The sequence below is a fragment of the Galleria mellonella genome, unplaced genomic scaffold, assembly GCF_026898425.1.
Source record: "Galleria mellonella isolate WM207_F2 unplaced genomic scaffold, CSIRO_AGI_GalMel_v1 utg213, whole genome shotgun sequence".
NCBI lineage: Eukaryota > Metazoa > Arthropoda > Insecta > Lepidoptera > Pyralidae > Galleria > Galleria mellonella.
Genome location: NW_026442039.1, coordinates 6,221,504 through 6,249,263, shown reverse-complemented (window position 1 = coordinate 6,249,263; position 27,760 = coordinate 6,221,504). Strand labels below are relative to the sequence as shown.

The 27,760-nt window shown below is 32.9% G+C and overlaps 1 protein-coding gene across 1 annotated transcript in view; it reads left to right on the top strand.

The window, feature by feature from the left end:
• Nucleotides 1-27,760, top strand: part of LOC113511618 (netrin receptor UNC5C-like) — a 136,741-nt gene that overhangs the window by 9,695 nt on the left and 99,286 nt on the right. The window contains exon 2 of the mRNA XM_052894511.1: nt 26,979-27,058. The gene's annotated coding sequence lies outside the window, so the exon portion shown is untranslated. The remainder of the gene's footprint in view (nt 1-26,978; nt 27,059-27,760) is intronic.

Sequence of the window (27,760 nt, the reverse complement as noted above, 5' to 3'; positions counted from 1 at the left end):
GGTTATGCGTGGAAGAAAGTGCCTTGAAAAACGCACGGTGGAGGACCGCCACTCGTCCAGGTGATTGGGATGAAACTTTAGTTTGTGGCGGGTTGTACGGTGGTGAAAATCAGCAGCAGGTATCAATCCGAACAATTCCTCAGAACACTCCCCATGATAAATTCGATAGAAGATGCACAGAGATGCAACATCTCTGCGCAGTTTATATAAACTTGTATATTAGTATATATAAACTTGCCGTGTGGTTCCGGCATAGAATAGACCACCCCTTCCATTCCCATAGGTGACGTTAGAGGCAACTAAAGAAGGGCGAGAGTTGAGCAGCAGTGTCTCTCTTAAAACATTTCCGAAGCCTGCTAATGTTTAAAACATTTGCGGCTGCTAATCCGCCAGCCAAGCATAGCAACTACAGGGACCCTCTAAAAGCTACTCCCCTCCAAAGAGAGATTATGTTCAGCAGTGGACAGTTAAAAGCTGACATGATAAAGGTGAACTTTATATGAAAATTATACCAAAAATGTAAATAATAATAAATTACTCCTCTCCATCCAAAGGTTGGCTGGAAGAGATCGCTTTTAGCGATAAGGTCGCCTATTGTTTTCTCACTGTGATTATTTCTTGTAATTGTATATATCGAGAATAAGTTTACTGTTGTAATCTTTTGGCGGAAACAAAAAAGAGTATCTATCTATCTATCTATCTATAATAATTCAGTTAATAATAAAAAAAATATTTCTCTATTTAAAATTAATAACGGTTAAAGAAAATGTTGTATAGTATTTGCCATTTTGTTTTCTTAAACTGATTTATTCGGGGAAAGGGTTTTTATTTAATAGTGGGGTCTTACAACCTCATTGCTAACAATATATCCTTTACCAGAGGGAGATTTTGTACAAAAGTCGATTGATCGGCTACCTCTGTCCCATTCGTGTTTTAATCGTGAAGCAGTTGTGTTTGCATGACTGTGTTTCGGTTTAAAGGGTGGGATACGGCACGAATTTACTGGGTACAGAGGAATAACATCTGAGTCCTCAGGAATGGCGACGCTTGAGGGGTATCATGGGCGAAACAGTACACTCTGTTATGTCCATGGTACTGCTCATGTCTATAGGCGACGGTTACCACTTTCCATCAGATGAGTCGGCAGCTTGTTTGCCATTCTAAGTTGTATAAAAAAAATCCTGTCAGACCGACATTCATACGATTCCCACATTGTGGTTTATTCTAATAATATACTCCACAAGACGGACCTCCAAAAAAAATTAACCAGGATGATTCCTAGTGAGGCCTTAGAAACCATCGTAGGCAAGTCTTGGTAAATTAGTTGCAATGAACCTGACTAATTCATCAACCTCATCACTCATAACACAACATGGCATAAACCAATAGCGCAGCAAGATGGCCATTTAATTTTCCCCACTAAAAAACTTCATTTAGAAGAGATTGCACTGATGTATTACAGTCTTTCTGTTACTGAAAACGTGTAGTAAGTAGTACTAAGTGAGCCGCCTCGGAATCTCAACTGTCTGAGATGTTGTTCCAGACTAGTTTGGATGAGACCGTTCACCGACAAAACGATTAGAATAATTTCGGTGGACGCCACACTTATTATTATTATTACTATCAAAATCGATTACGTTATTGTGTAACAAAAATAAAAATAATCAAACACACTTCTAATTTTAGTCATTTAAAAGTACATTTGATTCAAAATGAGCCTAATATAGTTTCAACTGGATTACTCAGTGCCACACTTGCAAATGAGGTTATAAAAATAACATTTTTTATTGCTAAGAGACCCTATCAGTACCATTAACAATAAGAGTGCATTGACCTTAACGATAGACGTGTGTTTAATAACTATGCACAACACAAACTGAGTAACGATATATTAACCGTCGAAGCTAACTCATCGGCCAATATAATTTGAGCTTCTAACACTCCAATAAATTCCCTTAGACATCTTGAATCCTTCATTGTTGAGAAGGGGGAAATAGGTCTAGTGATATTGGGCATTTTATATACCCATTGTCGAACTACGATTTACAACATTAGAAACGACGATTCTTAGAAAGTAAATAGCTTTAAATGTGTTTGATTTAGGTGTATTAAAACAATTTAGACTTTTATTCAGTGCTCAATCAATTTGTTGTTTAGAGGTGTGTGGGAAATTTTAAAAAGATTCATTGCTTAAGCAATAATATGTATTTCTGTTTTACATTTGATAAAATATATTTTAAGATCACTGTGAAAATTAAATACCCTGGCTTTTTGGATCAAAATGTGCACAGAGAAATCTTAGGTGCATTCAGTATTATGTTTAATATCACAGCCTTCTTCAAGCTCAGAATCCATTTCCATAATTACATAGGTTACCACTTTCGCCTGTAAAGTAGCCATTTTTTTATTGGACTTAACTCGCCAGTACCCAAGTGCCTATATATTTTTACCAGAGGGAGACTTTGTACAAAAGTCGAGTGCTTGGGTACCTCTGTCCCATTCGTGTTTCAACCGTGAAGCAGTTGTGTTTACATGGCTGTGTTTCGGTTTGAAGGGTGGGATATGGCGTGAATTTACTGGGTACAGAGGAATAACACCTGAGTCCTCAGGAATGGCAACGCATGAGGGGTATCATGGGCGAAACAGTATACTCTGTTATGTTCATGGTACTGCTCATGTCTATAGGCGACGGTTACCACTTTCCATCAGCTTGTTTGCCATTCTAAGTTGTATAAAAAAAAAATATGACATTTATCATAATAGAGTAAAGTTAATATAAATTAATAATTGCCGTATGATATCGGCATACAATGGCCCACCCCTTCCTTTCCCGTAAGTGTCGTAAGAGGCGACTCAGGGAATTTAATGGTCAAAAGATAGCCAGTAACTTATCTTAAAACATCACTAAAGGCTATCTGCGGTTTCCAATCCGCCTGCCAAGCGTGGAAACTACTGGCAAAATCCTCCTTATGAGGGAGGTGTACATTTAGCAGTGGACAGCTAACGGCTGAAATAATAATAATAAACACAGAATAAGCTGCAATAATAAAACGCTTCATTATGTGTCTTGGATGAATAGTTATCTTCATATGGAGATAGTCATTATTATTATAATACCTTTAGAAATTATGGCTGTAGTTACAAAGAACAATATCGTTTATTAATAAGAGCTTATCTGTAAATGTATGAAGATATTTACAATAAATAAGCACCAGAATCATGTACAGTAGTTGCAGTTTCTTAGTTTCTTACTAGATAACGACACAGAGAGAGTAACTGCTTGTTTGACACATTGAAAGATACCAGAAGTCGTGTGTCATGTGTCAATGATAAGAATGGTGACCTTGTGTCTTGTCGGAACATAATTGTAAGTATTGGTTTGTTTACCATACATTATATGCGTTCTTTGATAAATATTAGATAGAGCAATGAGTACTAGTGAAATATGCAGTTGGATGAAAAATAAATGTTTATAATAATGTAAAAGAGGAAGTGTTTTTAAGATGCTTCCAAAAGGAGTTGATGCATGTTAAACAATGTCTTTGACAATTATGAACTAACTTTTACAATTTTTATTACAATCGACAGTATTTTCTCCACAACTTTGATCTTTTTTGTTGCAAAGAAGTAAATTCTTTTTTCAAAAATAAAATATCTTTGCAACTGACTTTATAAATAAGCTTCTCAAATTCGGTTATATTTTGTGACCTCATAACTACGTCATTTCTAAACTGATTTGGAAAATGCTTTTTTATCTGAAAGAAGATACTTACAGATTGGTCTCATAGAAATGTTGTCAAAATCGGTTTAGGAGTTTAGTTTTTAAGATCAAAATAGCTTATGTTTTTGATGAAACTAATTAATTGTGATCAATTGAAGACGGTTTTTTGTTGAACACAATCTGTAATTACTATGTCAGAGAATATAATTTAATATTACCACATTTTATTTCTATAGCTATATTATTAAAATTATCCCATAATAATTATTTTACTTTATGTACTTTTCCAATGAAATTTCTTTAAATATAAATTTATTCTACGTTATTAAAATACCTACAATCTATCATTAAAGTAAATCCAATTAAGTAACAACCAATGAAACTTATTAGTGTCATTGGAAGAATACATTATAATTGATAGAATTAAAGAGGCAAGGATAATAATATATAACTTCTTTAAATTGTCACTAATAATACTGCCTTCATAATAACCATTCCCGATTCAGAAGGTGCCATGTTTCAGCATTGCAATTTGGAACTTTATGAGGGTACAATAAAGACTATCGCTAATAAGATAATAAATAACTATAAGTACATGTATTTGACTTGAAACAGTTGAACGACTGTCATTAACGATGTTTAGTAAATTAAGGGAACTTCAACAGCTGTAACTTATCGAGAGCTTTGTGACAATATCAGGGTTATTGTTTGTTCCTTACAAAATTGTGATTGAAAATGTGCCTTTTAAGCATTCAAATATAATAGGATTATTATTTCATTGCGCATCTTCGCTCTTTTGAAAATAATAAATAGTTATACAGTATTTTTATAGATCTCAATAAAACAGCGATTTTAATGACGTAGACAAAGTTTCGAATACCAAAAACCTCTATCCAGATACACGTCTCTTGCTTCTTTGCTAATACTTTTTATGATTTGATATGCTTCTGATTTTTATAATAAAAAAAACTCGATATATATAATCAAAAAGAAATAATCTGCGGTAATACATACATAAATACTTTCCACACATTGCAGATCTTAAAACCCGAACTAATTTCCTATACCCTCAACGTGAAACATTTGATTGTAAATAAAGCAACAAATTCCTCCTCATTATTCCCGCTATCCCTACAATGAAGGCAGAAATTCCGACTTTTAGACAATGTTAGTTTGTTACATAGTTAGACGAAGGCGCCAAGGGAGGCACGTTAATCTGACAAGTAACAAAGCACAATACAGCCTGCGGCCAGCGATGGACTTATTAACGGGCCCCTGTCACTCCACCGAATAACTTTCAATTAGGGCCAACCTTTGAATTAGAACCGCAAAGGATTCCGAGCTAGACGTAAATCTTTGATATAAACCTTTCCATTACCGCTTTAATCCTCCATTAGTAGAAGATGCAACTAATAGAACCTTCAATGAATCCTGATATAGCGTACCGGGATAATTCAACAAAGCAAAATATATACTAATACAACTGTAAAAGTTCCTCTACTAAATAATTAGACTAAACAGAAATTAGTAAATGGCTGCAAACAAATCACATGATTGCATTTTTATCAGTTCAAATGGCTTAAACGAACCAAGGAGTTAAAATTATTTTCAATGTAGTTTTACTTCTCTGAGAGATAATAAAATTGTTAATTTCGACTCAAACGAAACTACGTAAGAATTAAATTCAGTTCAAGATTCCTTAGTTAAACCCTTTCTTAAGACAATGACTTTAAATAGGATGGAGACGAGTTTGAATTCGAAGGACGATATACGACGTGAGATAATATCGGAAATGTAAAAAATAATGGTTAATAAAGAACAGTTCTACATTTCTTTAGCTTTTTGTATAGTTAAAGTCTATATGATTTATATAATGTGGTCAGTTGTTATTATCTTCATATTTGCCTAATCAGAAGTTAAGAAATAAATGAGTATATTAAAAATCCTAACCTTATTTTTGTAATCGATCATCCATAAGAAGTTATTGGTGTACTGTAAAAGTTGTTTAAAATCAGATTATATCCGAATTATTTATCCTAAATTTGACTATATTAAATAATATATATGAAATAAGAATTTATACTAAAGTTATGTAAGAGAAGAAAATATTTATATCTACTTAGTAAATAATCTATGCAAACACGAATTAAAATCACAGCATCCATTGTTCGTATATCAAACCAGTATCTTAAACAAGCACCTTTCTTAGAAGCCAGACATACTTCCGACAAATCGAGTGTAAATCAAATAATCGATTCTTTGACCAGAACCAATATTTGAGAACTTAAAAAAAGATGAACCGTAAAAGGTTCCGAGTCGTCGAGGATGTGATTTGAATAAACATTCATGAACATATTACAGTTACTGGATGAAGGTGCGTTATCATAGTTCGGATCGGAACGTTCGATTTGTTAGTGAGATAACATGGAAGGACTTTTTTATCCATTTTAAATTGCTGGGTGCAAGCGTGAATATAAATGTGGTGCTGTCATTGTGTGTGGACACGAATGGATATTTTTTAGGTTTACAGATCGATATTCCGATGATGTTTATTTTTGTTGCTTTCTGTAACTCAGGAATTTGCCCACTTGAATTAGGACAAGTAATTATTGTATCTACATCTCCATATATCTTACATTGAAATATGCTCATTTATTTGTCTTTACTATAAAAAGTAAACGATTTTAATGTTCACTAAGTATCTAACCAACAGAAGCAAATGAAAAAAAAAACATAAAAATGTATTTTAAATTAGCGAATATATGGCGTCATATGTACAAAATGGAGTTAATCGTCAAATTTAAATTGAGAACGCTCGAATCTTTGAAGTTTTATTATCAAACTCCACACGTAGCAGAAACAGCTGTAACTCACAAAATCTAAGTTTCGATGCATGTATGGGCAATAAAAATTGAATAGAATTGAACTTCAAAATAAAACTTTAATAAATAATAGCGTAATAAGACCTGCCCTTTGTTATTGGCATAGATCGGTAGAATAAATAAATCTGTGTTTGGTTTCAGATCACGATCAAAGCGCAGGTGGCCATGTTTTCCGCCGCATATCTTTTTTAACTTTTCATTGCTCTTGTGGTATTAAAGAAACAAACTAGTATGGAAGATCATGGCGAATATCGATTACTGTATTTTTTTATTACATAATTGTAATTATAAAGAGGAAGCAGTTGAGGGAAAAGTAAAGGATATATTTAATATTTTAAAAAAGTCGTAAAAATACAATTTTAATATTTATTTTCATCCTCATAATTTTACTAAAGACAACTAAGTAAAGAAAGTACCATATAGCAGAATAAGAAAAAAAAAAACTCAAAATACAAGTAATTTTACCAAACTGGCTGATTACTGTAGTTTTTTTTTATGGGTAAAAATGGTATGGTAACCCCCCGCCTGCGCTAACGAGATACGCTGGCGGAGCATCAGTGAAGGGTGATAGATGAGAATGAAAACAGGCCAGTTAGCCCACCATGATGAATTCGACAAGAATTAAACAATGGTTTCCAGGGGGAACCGCGTGGAGGTCGACCTGAGAGGGTATATTGCTAGTAATGGGGCTATTAGACCCCATTACTAACAATTCCTTTCCCCTCTGATTACTGTACTAGAAGTAAATACTTTCCTCAAATAGAGAGAGACAAGTGTCCAGTAGTGGAAAGTTTATGGTTTGCTATGGTAAATACATGTAATAAAATTCTCAAGCGTATCAATAAAACAAACTATTAACTATTATTAAAGCACAATGCGTAGAAACGGATGTTATTAACGATAGGCAAAACAAGGAAACAATATGTCATGAAATTCAATAATAAATTTTTATGGGCGATAAATATGTAGAAACATTCATAGACGCTTAACGATAGATGAATGCGAATTATTCTCGTAAGGTTAATAATGCGAATTTTATGCAATACTCACTTTTACGCGCAACTTTGTCCGCGTGACAGGGATATGTTCAATTACCATGATTAAAGTCTATATCCGTTCCATATAGTACATGTACATCGAATCTTATAGTAATCAGTTTAGATGTTAAGGTACTATGAGGTAACAAACTATCCAAAATATCACACTTTGATATTTTAATATTTAGTAAGCATATTGGCATTTTAAAATGTACTAACAAAGTAAAAAATGAAAATATATACTTCATCAAATTTAATGTAAGTTTTGTTTAATTTTTTTTTTTTAGTTTTAGCATTTGTATTTTATGATTAAATTAAAGACTTGATAATTTATGATTATGTTCTGTAAAAAAGGATAAATTCCTTTTCACAGAACATAATTATATCATAACAAAATTGGTGCGAAACTAACTCTGCTACTAATTTTAAGGATTAGGAAAAAAAGTGTTGTAACCAGCGCCAATATTTTGACTTCGCATGATCCCAAAAAAAAAAATATAAAAAAAAAATACAATCGAGTGCCTCTTTCCTTTTAAATTTGCTTCACAATATTGTAAAACAAGGCTCTCCAAAATATATAAGATCTAGAGCCAATAAAAATGACTAAATTCATTGGAGAGCCGCAAAATATTATCATTATCTCATTATTGTATTACTTTTTCATTAATTTATCTTTTACAATTCTGTCAATATTAATATTGGTAGTAGCTAGATTCGGCGGATCGCATCAATTCAAGCCGCGGGCCACATATGGCCCGCGGGTCATACTTTGGACAGCTCTGCTGTAGATAGATTAATTATAAAATTTTAGCATAATAATGATAATTATCAAATGCAAATCGAATTTGCATATAGATTTTCTGAGGAATCAATTAGTAAGAGAATGATTATACAACATAAATCAAATGCTTTGAAGATATAAATAGAAACCATTGAGCGTAACATAAAGTAGTATCAAGGACGAATAATTATTTACCTCATTTTTCGATACTTCAACCAATTAGATGAAGTCCAGATTCCATTAGCTTTGAAATGATTGTAGCTTGAGATTGTGTTTACTATACTGTTACTCAAGTATTAAATTTTTCTGTACGAGTATACTGTTATTAAATATTTGCGTTTCTAAATTTAAAGTTAGATTACCATTTAAAATTCATTAATTTACTAATTAATAGTATGTATTATTTTATTTATTATTCCTTTTTTTAGATCAATTAATGTGATATATTGTGTATTTTTATATTTATTATTAGGTGATTGGTTATTGCTTTCTATAATATCAGGTAGGCCATCAGCTTCATGGTCATTCAGTTTGAAGTTAAATTCAAGTTTCACAATTTTTTTTTTTTTACTTTTTGATTAATAGTCATTATTCTTTTTTTAATAGTCAATAGTAATAAATGATTGAACAAACCGTTAACCGTGAGAAAATGTATTTATTTAATTAAAAAAATGTATAATAAATAGGTAAGGAATATACTTGTTACAATAATAACAATATTAATTTATTTAAAACATGTAAATGTTACATGTTCGGTAATATAATGGCAACATGCAAAATTTAATTAGTTAACTAATATAAATTAATTAGTATTAATGAATTAATAGGTTTTAATGAAAAATACATTCTAATAATTAATTTTATCAACTACAATTCTTATTCGGCCGATACCTAATACCAACACGAGTTAGCAATTTATAACAAGCGAAGTCATAACAAACTGCAAGTCTTTGATAGTAACAATAGACATTTTGACAAGCCGTTATGCTGGCAGTACGAATTTGTATTGAACTATTGATTATAGGAAATTAGATTTTATTGCTATTGAAATAAGGATAATTTTTTATCGTTATATCTGCAAGTTTAAGTTGAGATAATGACTTTAGAATCGCCAAGCAGCTATAACGCTGTATTAAATTATGTAAGAAAATACGGTAGCTTTAAGATAAGATTTGATTATTGAAAGGAATATAAAGTTTGTTTGTATTAGATTGCGATATAAAAGACTTAAATTATATGAAGTACAAAGCAATTTTCAAACGACCGCAAGAAGGATGTTATCAATTTGTTTTTTTTTTATGTAACAGACATAACAAAGTTCTCATAATTCCGTCAGTTATAAACCTAATTGGAAATTCTTTTCTTAAAATCTAGTTTTTAAACCAAAGTAACTGTCTTTACCATTCTATTTGCATTCAATAGAATAATATTTTTGTTTTTAAACTATTCCACTGCAGTTTTTTTTATTTTTTTGATGGGTGCTAATGGTATGGTAACCCACCCCGCCTGCGCTAACGGAATACGCTGGCGGAGCACCAGTGAAGGATGATAGATGAGAATGAAAACAGGCTATTTAGCCCATCATGGTGAATTTATCTGGAATTAACAATGATAGTTTCCAGGGGGAACCGCGAAGAGGTCGACCTGGTTGGGTATATTGCTAACAATGAGGATTCTCAGTCCCCATTACTAACAATCCCTTCTCCCCCCCCCCCTTCATTGCATAGTTTAGTTTATCTTCTTCTTCCTATCCTCATAGCTGAGGAACATAATTATGATGTGCAGTCTGTGCCACCACCTTTTCCCAGGGGGAAGAGATTGTTAGTAATGGGGAAGTTAGTCCTCACTGCTATCAATATATCTTATCAGGTCGACCTCCATGCGGTTCCCCCTGGAAACTATCATGACTAATTTATCGTTGAATTTGTCGCTATGGGCTAACTGACCTGCCTTTTTATCCTCACCAATCATCCCTCACTGGTGCCCCGCCAGTGTATACCGATAGCGCAGGTGGGGTAACTGTTTCATTATCATCCATAAAAAAACCACCATTTTTCAAACCGCACAATTTTGTGCCTACTGAGTTGTACTGTACTGAATTGTAGCCATCCCTCTTGTTGGTGTTTATAAGAGATGGGAATTACCTGGGTTATTTACAAAATCAGCGACACTTTTTACCATAGGGAGACTTTGTACAAAAGTCGATTGCTTGGGTACCTCTGTCCCATTCGTGTTTATACCGTGAAGCAGTTGTGTTTGCATGGCTGTGTTTCGATTTGAAGGGTGGAATATGGCGTGAATTTACAGCGTACAGAGGAATAACATCTGAGTCCTCAGGAATGGTAACGCATGGGGAGTATCATGGGCGAAACAGTATACTCTGTTATGTCCATGATACTGCTCATGTCTATAGGCGACGGTTACCAATTTCCATCAGGTGGGCCGTCAGCTTGTTCGCCATTCTAAGTTGTATAAAAAAATTATAAAAAAAACCAATACGAGCACATAAAACTGTTGATATTTAGGCCAACAATATTATAAACAAGTCAATAAACTTTTAACAGCGTTGCCAAGAGCAATGATAACTGACATGCCGGAATTAAGTTGACGAGTTTATTTAGAGTTCAAGCAATTGTTAATTTCCTCCAATGAGCTAATGGGCTAAATCCTCTTTCTGAAGTTTTGTAATTGGTTGATTGGGCACCACCCTCGTACGGTGGCTTAATATTACTCGTGTTACATTTTGGGTAATAGAAGTACATGTGATGTGGGAAAATTGTTTAATTTAATCATTTATTTTAATGTCACGTATTTTTTTTTATACAACTTAGAATGGCAAACAAGCTGACGGCCCACCTGATGGAAAGTGGTAACCGTTGCCTATAGACGTGAGCAGTACCGTGGACATAACAGAGTATATTGTTTCGCCCATGATACCCCCCAATTTTTCCCCACAAATTTCGAATCGGTTTCTGAACCGATTCGGTGTCTTCACTTCAAGTTAATACCAGGCTCCGAGCAACAATCTGTTAATTCGTCTGAATTTCCCTCGTTTATAGGTTAAACACTTCTCGCAAAACGTATGTGGATGGAATAATAGTCGGAGATTGATGTCTAATATGGAATTCTGTAAAACTTCTGGTGATGATAATATTATAGTAGTCAATCTTAGTGTTGCCAGTCACAGGTAAAGTAATTTATAGCGGAATATTAAACAAAATAATTCTAATCAACTAATCAGTTATTCTCAATTACATAATAAAGTTCCGTCTTACACTTATCTTTTCATTTAAATAAATTACATTATATCCGTATTAATAGGTAATAGGAATGCCAGTCCTTTTGTTGATCTCATTACCAAAGAGAATTAATAGTTTGGAAACCTGTTCTGTACGGTTCAGGAATTCCTTTTATACGCTTCACTTATTGCAGCTTTACGATCTTTTAGAGCAAAGATAACTCTCCCAATTTTTGAGAGCTCTCATTAGTCTGATGTATAGCTATCGTAAATTTTATATTGAAACTTTCAAACATTTTATTTGACATTTCATATCAATTGGATCATGGACTGGTGCTATCCCTGGGAGAAGTTAATGATTCCCATAACTACTGGTGTGTATACATAAAACGAGTTATTAAAGCAGAAAATATATATTTATAAATAGTGCTTGCAAACATACTGACGTGATGTAATGATTAAAAACATGTGAGTAAATACTTTGTCTAAGATAAATACAAGATCAAGGAAAGTAGAATAAAAAGAGCAGGAAATTTAGTCCTGGCCCGAGATTAAAACTAGAACGAAAAAGAAGTATTTGTAGCTACGTCCAATCATCCATCAACTTAAGAGTTATGCTTAGGTCTTCAGAAATGGTTAAATCTATCACACTGTTTGTTTGGATATATCTTCAGGCGAGGCGTGATATGGCTGAACTCTGAATAGAGACATGTAAAGATATAAGGAGCCTCTCCCTTATGTGTTTGCCTAGCAATGAAACACTGTATAGGCTTAAAAATTAAACTGAACAGATATCTTCTCGTAATAGAGGTTTGAATATTGATATAGGATCTTGTTTCCAATGTTTATTCTCTTACAATAATATTGATTGACAGTGTTTTATTTATTTTGATAAATTTTATGGCATCTTGGAAAAAAACAAGTATTTTTACATTAGAACTTACTCTGTCATCATATTAATTGTTTATTTAAGAAGATATTCCAAAATTAAGCTCAATCAGATTACGTTCAAGTGTTTGAAAATTTTATTACAAATTTAGTACCGGGAAACGAAAGCCGGAAAAAGCTTGATCATCATATTGCAGTATTACACATTGTCGTTTTATCACGGTTTATAATAAAGAAAATAAACAATGGGAGTCGGTTAAAAAGCTTTAACGTCTCAACAGTGTTGCAACATGGAACTGTTCGGATACATTGTATAAATTGTTGCTACAGCTGATTGCTTTGTTTGTATACAATCATTGTTTCACAGCTCTCTGAATTTCCTCCCGTTATAAGAATTTACTCATTTTGTTATCTGTGGAAGTTCCTTGGAGTTCCCAATGTGTTGATGATAAAATTGTAACAGTATCGGTATAAACGGACAAAGTACAAATGAGATAAAACAGGTCAGTTAATCCATCAAGGTGAATCCAACAAGAATTAACCACGATAATTTCCAGGTGGAACCGTATGGATATGGACCTGAAAGGGTATATTGCTGGCAATGGGGCTATTATTGGCCCGTTATATTGGCGTGAATTTACTGGGTACAGAGGAATAACATCTGAGTCCTCAGGAATGGCAACGCATGGGAGTATCATGGGCGAAACAGTATACTCTGTTATGCCCATGGTACTGTTCATGTCTATAGGCGACGGTTTCCATTTGCCGTCTGCTTATTTGCCATTCTAAGTTGTATAAAAAAAAATCTGACATCTATATAGGATTTGCTAGATTGGTAATAAATCAATAATCCCCTCCCCATGAAAATTTTAGTTTCGATGTATGTTAAATCTCTCATTCAAGTTTGCAAAATCGGTAGGCACAGATAAATATAATGTAAAGTAACATTATATCTCAACAAATAAATTACACAACAAAATAATTGGTATTTGTAAAATGCTTCGCTTGCGAAATTACTCTGGATGTAATTGAAAAAACAACAACAAAACAGGAATTTCATTGAACAGGTATTTCAACAAGTATGAATGCTGAAAACACGGTTTGTAGTTAAAATTGAATAATACAAAATATCTTTTATATAAAAATGAATAGATCTGACGATTCGTCTCTTATTTAGATTAATGTTAATCAGATATTTTTGAACAATATCCGAGAGAAAGAAATTCCCATTCTATTTGTTTTTCATGCTATTTTGTCTATTTCCATTTTTAATATTAATATATTTATTAATTCTATGTCTCTTTAAGAATAAATTGCTTGTATTTTTTTTTATTGGCATTGTAATAGTTTTATCCAATATATCAATTTCAATAGGTGGGAGACGGGACAGGAAAATGAGAATAAAAATAGGAATTTAGGGTAGTTCAATATATTTTTAAATACACACAATTCTACGTTCTAAATTCAAATATTTTCAATATCTGTCGACGAAACAGATCACTTCAAAAGTGTATTTTGTATTGATCGGATACACCGCTCTTTTATAGAGGAAAATGTCTTGTTTATATATTACAGCTCCAATATCAAATCTGCTTCAAAGAATCGTGAAGAAAACTTATTAAAAAAAATAAAAATGCCAATTGAATCTAATGATCGGCAGAAGCTTACGGCTTCTCGTAAAATTGTGTGCTTCAAATAATGTTTATTGCGAAGACGTATAAAAGAGACACCGAACCAACATAAATATTGTTTACTTTACCAAGAAATAAACTCCGGCACATTTCTATGTAAATTTGAATAATTCCACCGAGATGGAACGTGGAAACCAGTCAGGTCGTAATACTCGCATGCTGCAATTGCCTCCTCACATATTCAGCGACCATCCTGCTGCTAAGGTCACATATATTATGCATTCGGCTCGACCTGACTGGGATAGGAATCAATCCCCAAATGTTTGGTATAATGCGATCGTGCAAAACAAAAGTGCTTACATAATGAGGCTAAGGACAAATCTTATTTGGCCCTTTTTGGACACGGGGATCGTGGTCTCGAAATACTTGTTTCCATGTATTTGTTAAAGCTGCATAATTTCATTTTCAACCAACATCAAAAAGGAAGGAGTTCTCAGTTTGGTTGTATTATTTGTTTGTTACCTCATAATTACGTCAGTTCTAAATCTATTTAGAAAATTCTTATTTTATTGGAAACTTTACCCTTATAAATTGGCCCCACAGAAATATTATCAAAGTCGATTTAGTACTTTAGGTTTTTGGATCAAAATAACTAATTTTATTACAATCGAAGTCGACTTTTTTGTGAGACACAATCTTTAACTATTTGTGATTATTTAAGTTTATTTTATTTTCCTTTCCTTTAATTAAACTCAAAATTACTTGACTAATTTCAAATACTCTTTCATCTATAGAAAACTTATTATCAGCAAATGACACAAGCAGTACTTTATTTTACAATAAAATTATGCGAAGCCAAAACAACCTGCTTGTCATACAATAAAATGCAACAATCAGCAACAAAAAAAAACTCAATTTCGCCATACCTTTCAAAAAATGGGTCGCCCCCGGCCTATCGAAAGCCATCTTATTTTGAGAGCGCATGGCAAATTGCTCCTAATCCTTGCCTCCCTTCAAATCCGGATACTATAAAACCTTTATGTGATTATCGTTATTTCGTATCGTTATATCTGCTGAGTAAGCGATGTGGCGATTAGCGCGCGTGCTCGACGGCGCGTACACACGCGCCAGATAAGGGGTTGATAGCACCTAATGCAGATGCCAGCTATCCCGTATGTTGTTACAATATGATCCTTTATCTGGATACATATAATAAAATTATAGCTAAACGACATCTGTACATAGAAGATGATGAACACAAATTAATTATAAAATTAATAAAAACAATTGATACCAAAACAGAATTTTTCTCCATCTGTATGTTTATTCTGGTATCGCGCAAAAACTACTATGCCAAATTTGATCTGGTTTTCAGAATTGCATTCTTGGAGATCTACTTTAAAAACTGGCGTATATTTTATCGTAATAAACTAGTACTAATGAAATCTACGCATATGAAATAAAAGGTAAATTGCTAGTTACAAATATAAGCATACTAATACGCTATACATTACATTGTCATTTCTATAATATCCACAATTGAATTCACTTGCATATCGTTCATTGCTGTTATATCTTTCACTTCTCTTATGTCTTGACGATCAAAAACATTAATGGATTTCTGTAATAGGATACTGGTTCCAACAGGCTTGCACGTATGCTTTGCCATCTTTATGTTAATCCTAGTGCTGCTAATGATAATTATTTGCTCAATTTTATAGCCAACGTTGACCTAAAAATAAATTATGCACAACCACATACATTTCATCTCAATACAGTTCCTCTGTACAGATTTAAATAAAAATCGTAAGCATGCACGTGTGTATATTTAATTTGTAAACACAATGTTTTCTTTGTAAATATTCAAAAGACTTGGAAAGTTTATACGATAAATACGTGTAGTTTCCTATTTATGTCTTGTTTGTAAAACATAAAAGTGGTGTCGCTAATTCTCGTTGTTTGTACGTGAAAGTTCAGTGTTGGGGACGTGTTAAAAAAACCAGATATATTGCATTTAGTAAAGCTATTAATAGGAACTTCTTTTACTTCGAGTTACACTCCTATCGAAGATTGGGCAACATTAGGGCAATCTTAATATTTGAAGCTGCCGCTCTAAAAAGCAGTCTTGAATATTCTATAATTGCTGTACTAGTACTTTTTTATATAACATAGGAAGTAAACGAGCATGCGGCTCACCTAATGATAAGTAATTACGTTAATTATCTAAGAAATGTAATACAATAATACTATCTATGGTATTAGACAAAATGTATATGTTGGCAACATTCTTTGTAAATGTTGTCTATATTGTTACTTCCTCTCTCTTTGTTTATGGATAATGTTGAGCTGCTTTCATAAAAATATGTTTTGTCTTTCGTTATTAAATCTGCGTATTTTAAATATATCTGCATCAGATTATACTAATCATGCATCAATCATCATAAAATATTTATATTAATTTTGGATTACTAAAAATTTTTATCCATTATCAACCGAACTCAAAAAGAAGGAGTTACCCGATCCGGTTGTATTTTTTTTTTCTTGTGTTAGTTACCTCATATCCTTGACAGTTGTAAACCAATTTGAAAAATACTTTCTTTTATCTAAAAGATAACAGATTGGTCCCGCAGACATTTTATCAAAATCTATTCATTAATTTTGCCACAATTAACATTGTTTTTTTGTATGAAACACGATCCTAATTATAATAATTATTGATGTTAATGAAAAGCGTGTTTTTTTTTTTCATTTAAGAGTTTCCTCTTGTCGGTGCAACTAATTCATGCATCTTCCTCCAGCCAGCTCTATCCCAGGCCATATCCTTTATCTCCCTATACGACATGACGCCTAGTATTTCCTTTATCTGTCCCATGTAGTTAATCCTCGGTCTTCCTCTTCTTCTTTTGCCCTCTATCTTTCCTTCTATTATGCTCTTAAAAAAATCGTCATGTCGTATAAGGTGGCCCAGTATTTTGCCTCTTCTATTCTTCATTATTTTAATCAATGCTCTCTTCTCGTTTACTTTTTTTAGGACTTCCTCGTTCGTTAGTTTTTCTGTCCAGCTTATCATATCAAAGCGTGTAATCATATAAAAATTTTAAACAAAATAAATCAAAACTAAAACATGTTATTAAACAACGATCACAAAACAGTTTCATCTCGACCGTGTTTGATTGTATTCACCAAACAAATTCATAATAATCACCTATAAGACTACGCTATTATTTGCACAACACTCGACGTGCATTATAAAACAATAGCACCAAGTATTATTGTGCTGCAGTTTATTTTTATTTTTAAACGTTTAAAGCGCTTTGTTATAGCGAATTTTATTTATATCAGATGGTACAAGTTATAAAATGTAACGTCTAAATGCAAAATTCTACATAGATACATCACTACTTCCTATGCCACTACTTTAGGTTGACTGGAAGAAATATCATTGACAGATAAGTTCACCTTTACTTACTTTGTTACTAATTTGTTATTGTTAATCAATAAAGAATATATTGTTATGTCTATATTATTCTATCTATTCTCCATTAACCAAAGATTGTCTTTGAGAGATTTCTTTTATATTATATTTCCTTTAATTTATATTTTGATCTGTACTTAATACTACTCTATTTCACTTGAATTTTTTAAATGTCATTGTATATTTTTTTTCTAATGTTTGGTGTAATAAAGAGTTAAATAAAAAAATAATAGTTCCCTAGTTACCAGAGGGAGACATTGTATAAAAGTCAACTGCATTATGCATAGGTACCTCTGTCCAATTTGTGTTTCTACCGTAAAACAGTTGTTCTTGCATAGCTGTGTATTGGATAGAAGTATGGAATATGGAATTTAAACTACAAGGTCCAGAGACATAACACCATAATCTAAAGGAGAAAGGGATTATCAGTAGTGATATCTAAACACTCCATTGCTAACACTATACCCTTTTAATCATAGTAGTGGACCAACCAGTTTTATTTAATAAAAAATAAAATAAAAATAATCTGCTTAATACTCACATATCATCTCTCACTGATGCTCTGCCACTATATACCGATAGCGCAGGCAGGGTTCCTATTCCATTTTAACCCATTACCAAATCATGGTAATTTACAGGAATAACAACACATGAGGAGTTCCATGAGCATTAATAGACTACTCTGTAAAGTCCGTAGTGCTATTCATGTCTGTAAGTGGTAGTTATCAGTTACCATGAGGTGGGCCATCAGCTTTGTTCTTCTAAGTATCATAGGTCAACTATATAGGTAGTGTAGTTAATCAAACTCCTAAATCAACAACGACCTGTTTTCAAAACAGCTACAATTCCAATGTCAGGCTAAAATTTTCACAAGGAATATCTTTTCTTTAATAGTAAGATCTCTTCAGTTGTTTTTATTCTAAATAAGTGATTGTATTTTTTCCACGACAATGTCTTCAACCAACTTTATTCGCTACTCGAGTAATTAATCGTAAAAATACAATACCTTTTGATTTTATTTATTGACTACATTTGACCTATATTACTATATTGCTATCGAATTATTATTTATCGATAAATCATTTACCGCTTGTACCAAACGATTTGGAAGCTTTGTTATAGAGATTTTCATTGTTAGCGATTCAATGAACGTAGTTTTTTGAATCGATTCGTTTCGAAGTGTTGAATGTTATGAATGATTTATTTTTACGCTCTATACATTGCCAAAGTGCGTGATTTCATTGTCTGCGTACCCGTTCGACGCGAGTGCCATCTATAAGTAGGTGTTCTGTTAGTGATTGATGGATTTTCGTTACAATGTATTCCAAAGAATTGTGTCAAAATAGCGCTATTGAAAATTCGTCTTAAATATCTATTTTCACACCATATTTCTTGGGCAATTCCAGATTTTCTTTTACAAGTGTCGGTAAATCATCAACAATGCCTCTGAACTATGGTAATTACTAAATACTTTTCGAACTATATAGATGTAGTTCGACAGGTTATAACTCAAGTGTAGGCACTTGACTACCTCCAATAAGTAAAATAGTGTTCCACGACAAAAAATCAACTTCAGTTATGGCAACACCAGGTAATTTAAAAACCAACCTACTAAACCGATTTTGATAATATTTCTATAGGACCTTAAGTAAGTAATAAAATATAAAATGTAAGTATGTTCTTTAAGATAGAAAAATAATTTTCCAAATAGATTAACTGACGGAGTTATAAGTAACAAACATAAAAAAATACAGTCGAATTGAGAACTTTTTTTTTAAGTCGGTTCAAAAGAAATACTTATTATATAAAAATAAAAGTCTTTCGATTAAATATAGAATTATTGAAATTTAATAAGTCTTGAAATCTCTTAAAAGAGTCTTAGTATGTTACGTACATTAAAATACACTACAAAAAACTTACATATTCTCTCTAAAACTACCTCTATGTTATGGTGGATAAAAATGATAGAATACCATTATCTTTTATAAAGAGACAAACTATATTATCATGGTACTAATCGATTTCAACCCTGTCAGTGATCGGGGCTAAATCGTTCAAGCATTTTATTCCATTGTACTAAACTAACCCCTCGTTAAATACTATCAAAATATCCATTCTATATTGAACTGTATTGTTATAGTCATAAAGCACAATGCTGTTACTGGCAGTTTGTGGGAAAAAAATATAAAGGGCCTTTTTAATTTTGGAATATAGAGTCATCGTACTAAATTATTTTGGTTTATTTCTCATAGATTAATTGATGATAGTGATAGTGTAATTAATACTTTGTTTACAATCATAGTTAATATAGTTAATTTTACATCTGTTTACATGATAACTCGAAAAGTTTGCTATATTATTTTTTTAATCTAGGATAATTTGTAATGTAAAATAAAAAGGCACGTTTTAATTTTGGAATATAGAATTATTTTGTTTTATGGTATTTCTCATAGATTAATTGACAATAGTGATAGTGTAATTAATGCTTTGTTTACAATATTAATATTAATCTTACATGATAGCTCGAAAAATATTCTATGTTATTTTTGAGCTTTGGATAATATGTGGGATAAAATAAGAAGGCTCATTTTAATTTTGGAATAAAGAGTCATCATACTAAATTATTTTGGTTTACTTCCCATTGACTAATTCATGATAGTGATAGTGTAATTAATGCTTTGTTTACGATAATAATCTTACATCTGGTTACGTGATAGCTTGAAAAGTATTCTATGTTATTTTTGAGCTTCGGATAATTTTTTAAATAAAATAAAAAGGCTCATTTTAATTTTGGAATATAGAGTCATCGTACTAAATTATTTTGGTTTATTTCTCATAGATTAAGTGACGATAGTGATAGTGTAATTAATGCTTTGTTTACAATAATAATATTAATCATACATCTGTTTACATGATAACTCGAAGGGTATTCTGTTATTTTTAAACCTCGATCTAAATGGATGGTGTTACAAGTTCGAAAGATTTGACTGTCTGTTTCTGTATAGCCTATGTTGTATTTTCGAAAAAATTACAATAATTTCAATGCGATTTTTTTTTTTATTGAAGAATGTTTAACGCAAGATAGTTCATAGCTAAATTTTACTATTATAATATTATCGAAGATACTTGTTACTATTTATTATTGCTTTTTTTTTAATATCCGTGAATGCAGGTGCTTAGGACCGTTTCTTATACAGTCTACGGGTGAGGCCTATGTTCAGCAGTGGATAGATAATGGCTGAGATGATGATGATGATTGCTTTTATATTATTTAACACAATTTATTTGTTACCTTATAGCAGTAGGACTGAAGCTGCTTTTTATATCGGTTAGTCAACACATTCTGGTTTCGCGGGCGAAGTCACGGCTAAATACTAGTGCTGTATAATGAAATATTCGATGCTATTATATATTTAAATAAAATTTAACTAATAAACAAATAGCAAAACTAGCATACAGCTAACCTGATGGTAAGTGACTACCGCCACCTGTGACCACCCGCAACACTAAAAGACTAACAGGTGTGCTGCCACCTTTTAGTAAGGAATATGCTATTTTGGGGGGAAAAGGATTGTTAGTAATGGGATCTAACAGTTCCATTCCTAGCAATACACCCTATCAGGTCGACCTCCACGCGGTTCCCCCTGGAAACTATCATGGTTAATTCCTGATGAATTCATCATGATGGGCTAACTGGCCTGTTTTCATTCTCACCTATCATCCTTCACTGGTGCTCCGCCAGCTTATCCCGTTGGCACAGGCGGGGTTACCATTCCATTTTAACCCATTAAAAAAAGCTCTTTTCTTGAAAGTTACGATGTCGTATCGGTTCGCATATAGACAGACAGTACCATAAACTTAATCAGGTCAGCAAGGCAATGTCAACGTAACACCCCTAGTGTTGCAGGTGATCATAGGCTACAGTCAGCGTTTACCATCAGACGAGCTGTATGTTTGTTAGCTATCTTATTTTTTTATTTTTTATTTATTTATACATTAGTACAAATATGTGTACATGGCGGACTTAATGCTAAAAACATTCTCTCCCAGTCAACCATAGGGAAGTGTCAGAATACTCGAATGCGGTACTAGTGATTGATATACATACATATTAAAATTACATATATAAACGAATAAATATATATAAATAACAAATATACTTACACCTATATGACATATACTATATTATACACGAAATTGACAATAATATAAAGTACTTCATAGTATAACAAAAAAAAAAATTATAACAACGATAAATTCTGCATTTAAGTATAATAAAGGTATGATATCCACTCAAAACAAGCGTGTTCAAGATAAATTAGCAGCCACCCGCGATCGTTAAAAAAACCAAAGAGGCCATTAAAACAGCGAGCGCCCACGGTGAGATTTTAATGCGAAACTAGCGCTATTATTTTTATTTCAATAAAACTGCCGCTCGCGTCATCGCCAGAGAAAAAAAAAAATCCACCAATAATAAAATTATCGGGGAACCGCTGGGCTATTAAATGCAGACCGTCCGTGAAATATACGGACAGGCCCCTAGCGTTAGCGTAAGGGAACAGACCTCTGATTCATTGTACAGGAGAAGCGTTTTTATAATTAAAATATTACAATTATTATTATTTTAGAAATTGTAGTTGCAAAATGCTTATTCTTATTGACAAATTATTGTCCATGGTACTTCTCATGTCTATAAGCGACAATTATCACTTTCTATCAGGTGGGCCGTCAGCTTGTATGCCATTCTAAATTGTATAAAAAAAACAAAGTCGAGTGTGTAATAGGTATAACTGAATTGTACAAAATACAGGATTTACTTATATATACATAAATGTATAAGGAAACGTCATACATAAATAAAACAAATAAATTTATATAAATTAAAATTTGTAGAAACAACTCGTTAATCCGGTCAGTTGGTATACAAGTATAATATATTTATATACATATAAACTGTAACAAGTATTTTTTTATATATAAACAATTTATAAGCACTTAATAATTTCTTAATGCATTTAAAACACCCAGAAATGTCAATGATCGTTTATCTTAATAAAGTTACCTAAATTAAATTCACTATTTACAGTAAATATAACAATATATCCTTCAAATCCATATATTATTAAAATTTATCTAACATGTTTACGTTACAACTGCGTAGCGTTTAAAACCGCTGCGCTTATAAATCCGCTCCAATCATGTAATAAGCCATCACCCGTATCGATAGAGCGCGTGATATTTATGCTTGCTTTATGCAGAGAGGCTGCAGGGTATTCTCACAATGGATTTTACGGAGCCTAATTTCATTTAGCGTACCAAAAACTAAGCAAGTCTAACATAGAAAATTATATAAATACATACAAATATAAGATAAATTCCTTTATGAATTAGCAATATTATTATAGCGGTCAATCACGCCATGTTATTTACGAAAAATTTTTTAATCACCCATACCAGTCGAATATCTATAATTCTTTATACGACCCAAGGAGCAAACAAGCATGCAGCTCACCTGATGGTAAGTGACTACCGCCGCCCAAGATCACCCACAACACCAACGGCATTGCAGGTGTGCTGCCGGCCTTTTTAAAAAGGAATACGAGTATGTTCCTTTCTTGAAGGTTGCGATCTTGTATCGGTACGGAAATACTGCTGCTGGAAGTTGATTTCAAAGAGTAATTGTGCGTGGAAGAAAGAGTATTTATTTCAATCAGATTTTTCATTTCGATATTATTTCTTAGAGAACAGATATTTAATTATTATTTATCGGTCCAATACATAGGATTTTTAACTACAATATATATATATATATATATATATATATATATATATATGTATGTATGTATGTATAGTACATACGTCACTCACATCTAATACAACGTATTTAGAATTAATACAATTGTGTACTCCACGTACCAAAAACCCACGGTATCGAGTTACACCCGCTGGTACTATTTTAACAGCACCCTTGTAAACGATAGTAAAACCTCGCCCGTTCCCATTGACAAATGAAAAGTCGCCTTCCATTAATTAGCACGGAACCCTTGCGGCGGTGGACCGTGAGAAAATTGGTCACAGCACTAAATTAGAAGCGATTATACAAATAAAATTTTATGAAAGTAATATACGCTTTACTTTTTTTATACCGCTCTCTTTTTGAAGTCGGTTAAAAATGGGATTAGTAAGTTACTGTGAATTACTTTATTCTACCATGATTTCTAAATTTCCAAACAGATTTGGACGTCAGAGTCCTTTCATTTTATATACATTTTTTTTTACGAGTATACCACGATGGTAGCAAACAAGCATATGGCCCGTCTGATGGTAAACGGTGTCACTGTAGCGTTACCGACCCATAAAAAACCTCAATACGTACTTTTCGAATAACTCCAAACAAACGTGGTGTTTTTTCACCATTTTTTTCTACCACTGAGATGATAAAAATACGGCCCACCTGTGGTATGCGGTTACCACACAAGTGGTCATCTCCGTACGGGATGCTACTACAGACCACGGGGGGGAAAGGGATTGTTAGCAATCGAGTTTGACAACCCCATTGCTGGCAATATTAGGTCCTATTAGATCGACCTCCACGTGGTTCCCCCTGGAAACTATCGTGAAAAATTCTTGTTGAATTCGTCACGATGGGCTAATTGACCTGCTTCATCCTCATCTATCATCCTTCACTGGTGCCCCGCCGGTGTATACCGATAGCGCGGGTGGGGTTACTATTCCATTATTACCCATTAAATAAAAAAAATACAGACCACGAGTCGATACTCTTTGCCCGAGCAATCTGCAAGGGTCTGCCGCCCTCGCATCGATCATTTAAGCCTAGTGGACTAAATGTATGTTATTCTGAAATAACACCGGCTAAAGTAGTTACCGTAGCCTACGAATCAGGTGATTTGTATGCTCGTTTGCGCCCTGTGTTATAAAAAAAAAAAAACATAAAACGCTCAAATCCTATCAATTACACCACACAGTCACTACCGTTAGTAACTTTATAATGAGTTCATTACCAGTTGGCTCTTCTGAACATAATAATACTATTGGCAAATTTTTGAATGGACTTTGTTAAACTTTCGACTTGATTCAAAATAAAGGACGCTATTTCATTATAAATTCTAGACATTGGTAATATGAAAACTTTTTTTTTATACAACTTAGAATGGCAAACAAGCTGACGGTCCACCTGATGGAAAGTGGTAACCGTCGCCTATAGACATGAGCAGTACAATGGACATAACAGAATATACTGTTTCGCCCATGATACCCCCCATGCGTTGCCATTCCTGAGGACTCAGGTATTATTCCTCTGTACCCAGTAAATTCACGCCATATCCCACCCTTCAAACCGAAACACAGCCATGCAAACACAACTGCTTCACGGTTGAAACACGAATGGGACAGAGGTATCCAAGCAATAGACTTTTGTACAAAATCTCCCTCTCTCCCGATCCGAAATCTATATATTGGGTATTTCTGGACATTGATAGTGGAATAAAGGTCATCACCCATTTCGATAACGCCCATATCGGTTGGATATATATTTTCGAATTTGTTAAAAGTCTGTTACCAATTTTTATTTTTTGGATACCAGACTTTAAACAGATTCGTTATTTAACCAGTACATGGATATTGTAGGCGAATTGTAAACCTCCTTCTTTTTGAAGTCGATTAATAAAGGGAAAAACTAAACGGAAAATACTAACGAAATGAAATTAAATTTTCGTTTCCGACATGACATGAAACGAAATTAAAGGAAATGAAATGAAATTAAACTAAATGAAACAAAATGAAACGAAATTAAATTAAATTAGTTTATTTGCAATTAGCAATCTTGAAATTATTACAAAAGCCACTTGTTACTATTTTGGTACTTGTTTAATTAAACGATGTAAACATGCAAATATTTAAATTTTATAAGAAAGAAAGCAAGAAAAAAAATTATGTGTCAAATTGTCATTACATATTAAAAAACGGATACATACACTAAATGATTGTATTCAAATTTCGAGCACATTTTAAAAATAGAATAAGAATTTTACGAGCACATATTAAAAAGAAAGAACGCGTGGAGATAACACGGCACGTGCCGTCACATCACACACTTGACAGTTCAACAGGATGCGCGATGTTTTTGACAGCTGAAATAGATTATTATTTTTTGACAATTTACTTTTTTAAATCTACTGCTATATTACAATATGCCATGATTTTCATCTTTGACGTATTTAATTATGTTTTGTAATAATCAATGTAAGATGGATGATAAATGTTGTAATATTTCTAGAAATATTTTTATATTGCGAGAGCTTATAAGCGATGGTAATTATCAGGCGAGCCGCATGCTCCTTTGTCCCTAAGTTATAGGAAAATAAATAAATAAATAGGTCTTGCAAAATAAATAAATAAATCTAGACTCCTGTAGACGATTATGCTGGGAATATTAATCCTTTCTAGTGAATATTTATTACATATTCAATTTTATTTAAACATGGATGAATGGATTTTAATGGAATTTAGTGTATAGATAGAAAATACTTTTATTTACATGTTAAAAGCTGCGAATTACATTACATTTTGTTATGAAAAGTATTTTCAACTTGCTAAATTAAAATCACCAAATTCGACAAATTTAATTAAAAATATTGCCATTTCGATAAAGGTCTGAATCAATATCACCTAAATTACAAGGAAACCTGCTAGTTAGTGAAACGTCACGTCGGTAATCAACTGTCACGCGTCATATCTCGTCGCGTCACGTATGGGAGGCGCTCGGCAATTTGCGACAACGTGTGCTCTGGGCCTATTCTTGTGTCGATGAAATAATTTCGAACACGACATACGTTTCGATCATCATCATAACTGTTCACTGCTGAACATAAGTCCCCCCTTTGGGGGGTCTTGCCAGTAGTTGCCTCGCTTGGCAGGCGTCTTGGCAACAGCAGTTAGGCTTTATAAATGTTTTAAAAGGGACGCTGCTGCCCATCCCTAGCCCTCCCTTAGTAGCCTCTTACGACACCCACGGGAAAGAGAGGGGTGGCCTATTCTATGCTCAGATTACACAGCTGTATATTTTTATTTTATTTTATTTTTTGTTAAAATTGATCTGCTAGTTAGTGATGTCACGTCAGTAATCAACTGTCACGGACCTTATCCCTTTTTTTATCACGTATGAGGATGCCTAGCAATTAGCGATAACTAATACTCAGGGTTGATTCTTGTGTCGATGAAGTAATTTCTAATACGACATGCGTTTCCATGTATACTTTTTAATTGCCTATATTGATAACTTCATATATTAATTATTTTGTTACAGGTGGGATTAAACTTCTACTGGCGGCGGTATTTGAAGCATCTTGTACTTGTATCCAGAAAAAGTGTATAACTAAATATAAGGTATGTCTGTATCTCGTAACAATCGCTTTTCTGTAATTTTTTTTACAACTTAGAATGCCAAACAAGACGACGGCCCACCTTATGGAAAGTGGTAACCGTCGCCTATAGACGTGAGCAGTACCATGGACATAACAGAGTATACTGTTTCGCCCATGATACCCCCCCATGCGTTGCCATTCCTGAGGATTCAGGTGTTATTCCTCTGTACCCAGTAAAGTAAGTAGAAAAAAATATTTTCAAGGTCTTATTAAGAAGAACAGATGCTATAACATTTTTTTTTAAATTTAGTCTGTCTGTTTGCCCGTCTATCTATTTTTTTGAATGTTTGTTTATCACGCCAAAATTTATAGCACCAAATTGGATGCGGTTTTCATAGTCGTGCTCTTGAGGTTTTAACTTCAAATTTATTGTATGTGTCTTGATATGTTACTTAACATAAATGTGGTTTATTTCATTAGTTTTCCTATTTATGGAATTCACAAACAATAAATAGCGACCAAAAAGTTAGTGTTCAAAGAAAACTGCAATTAGTACAAGATATGCATTTAGGCAACGTTTGATTGAAATAAATTCGACGAATTGTATGAAAATTGAATAATATTCCTAATAATAGCAACGATCTACAAAATTAATTCTTTCATCTAGGATTATAATGATTAACGTGTTACTATAATAATTAAAATAAAAGTTTTGTTTTAACAT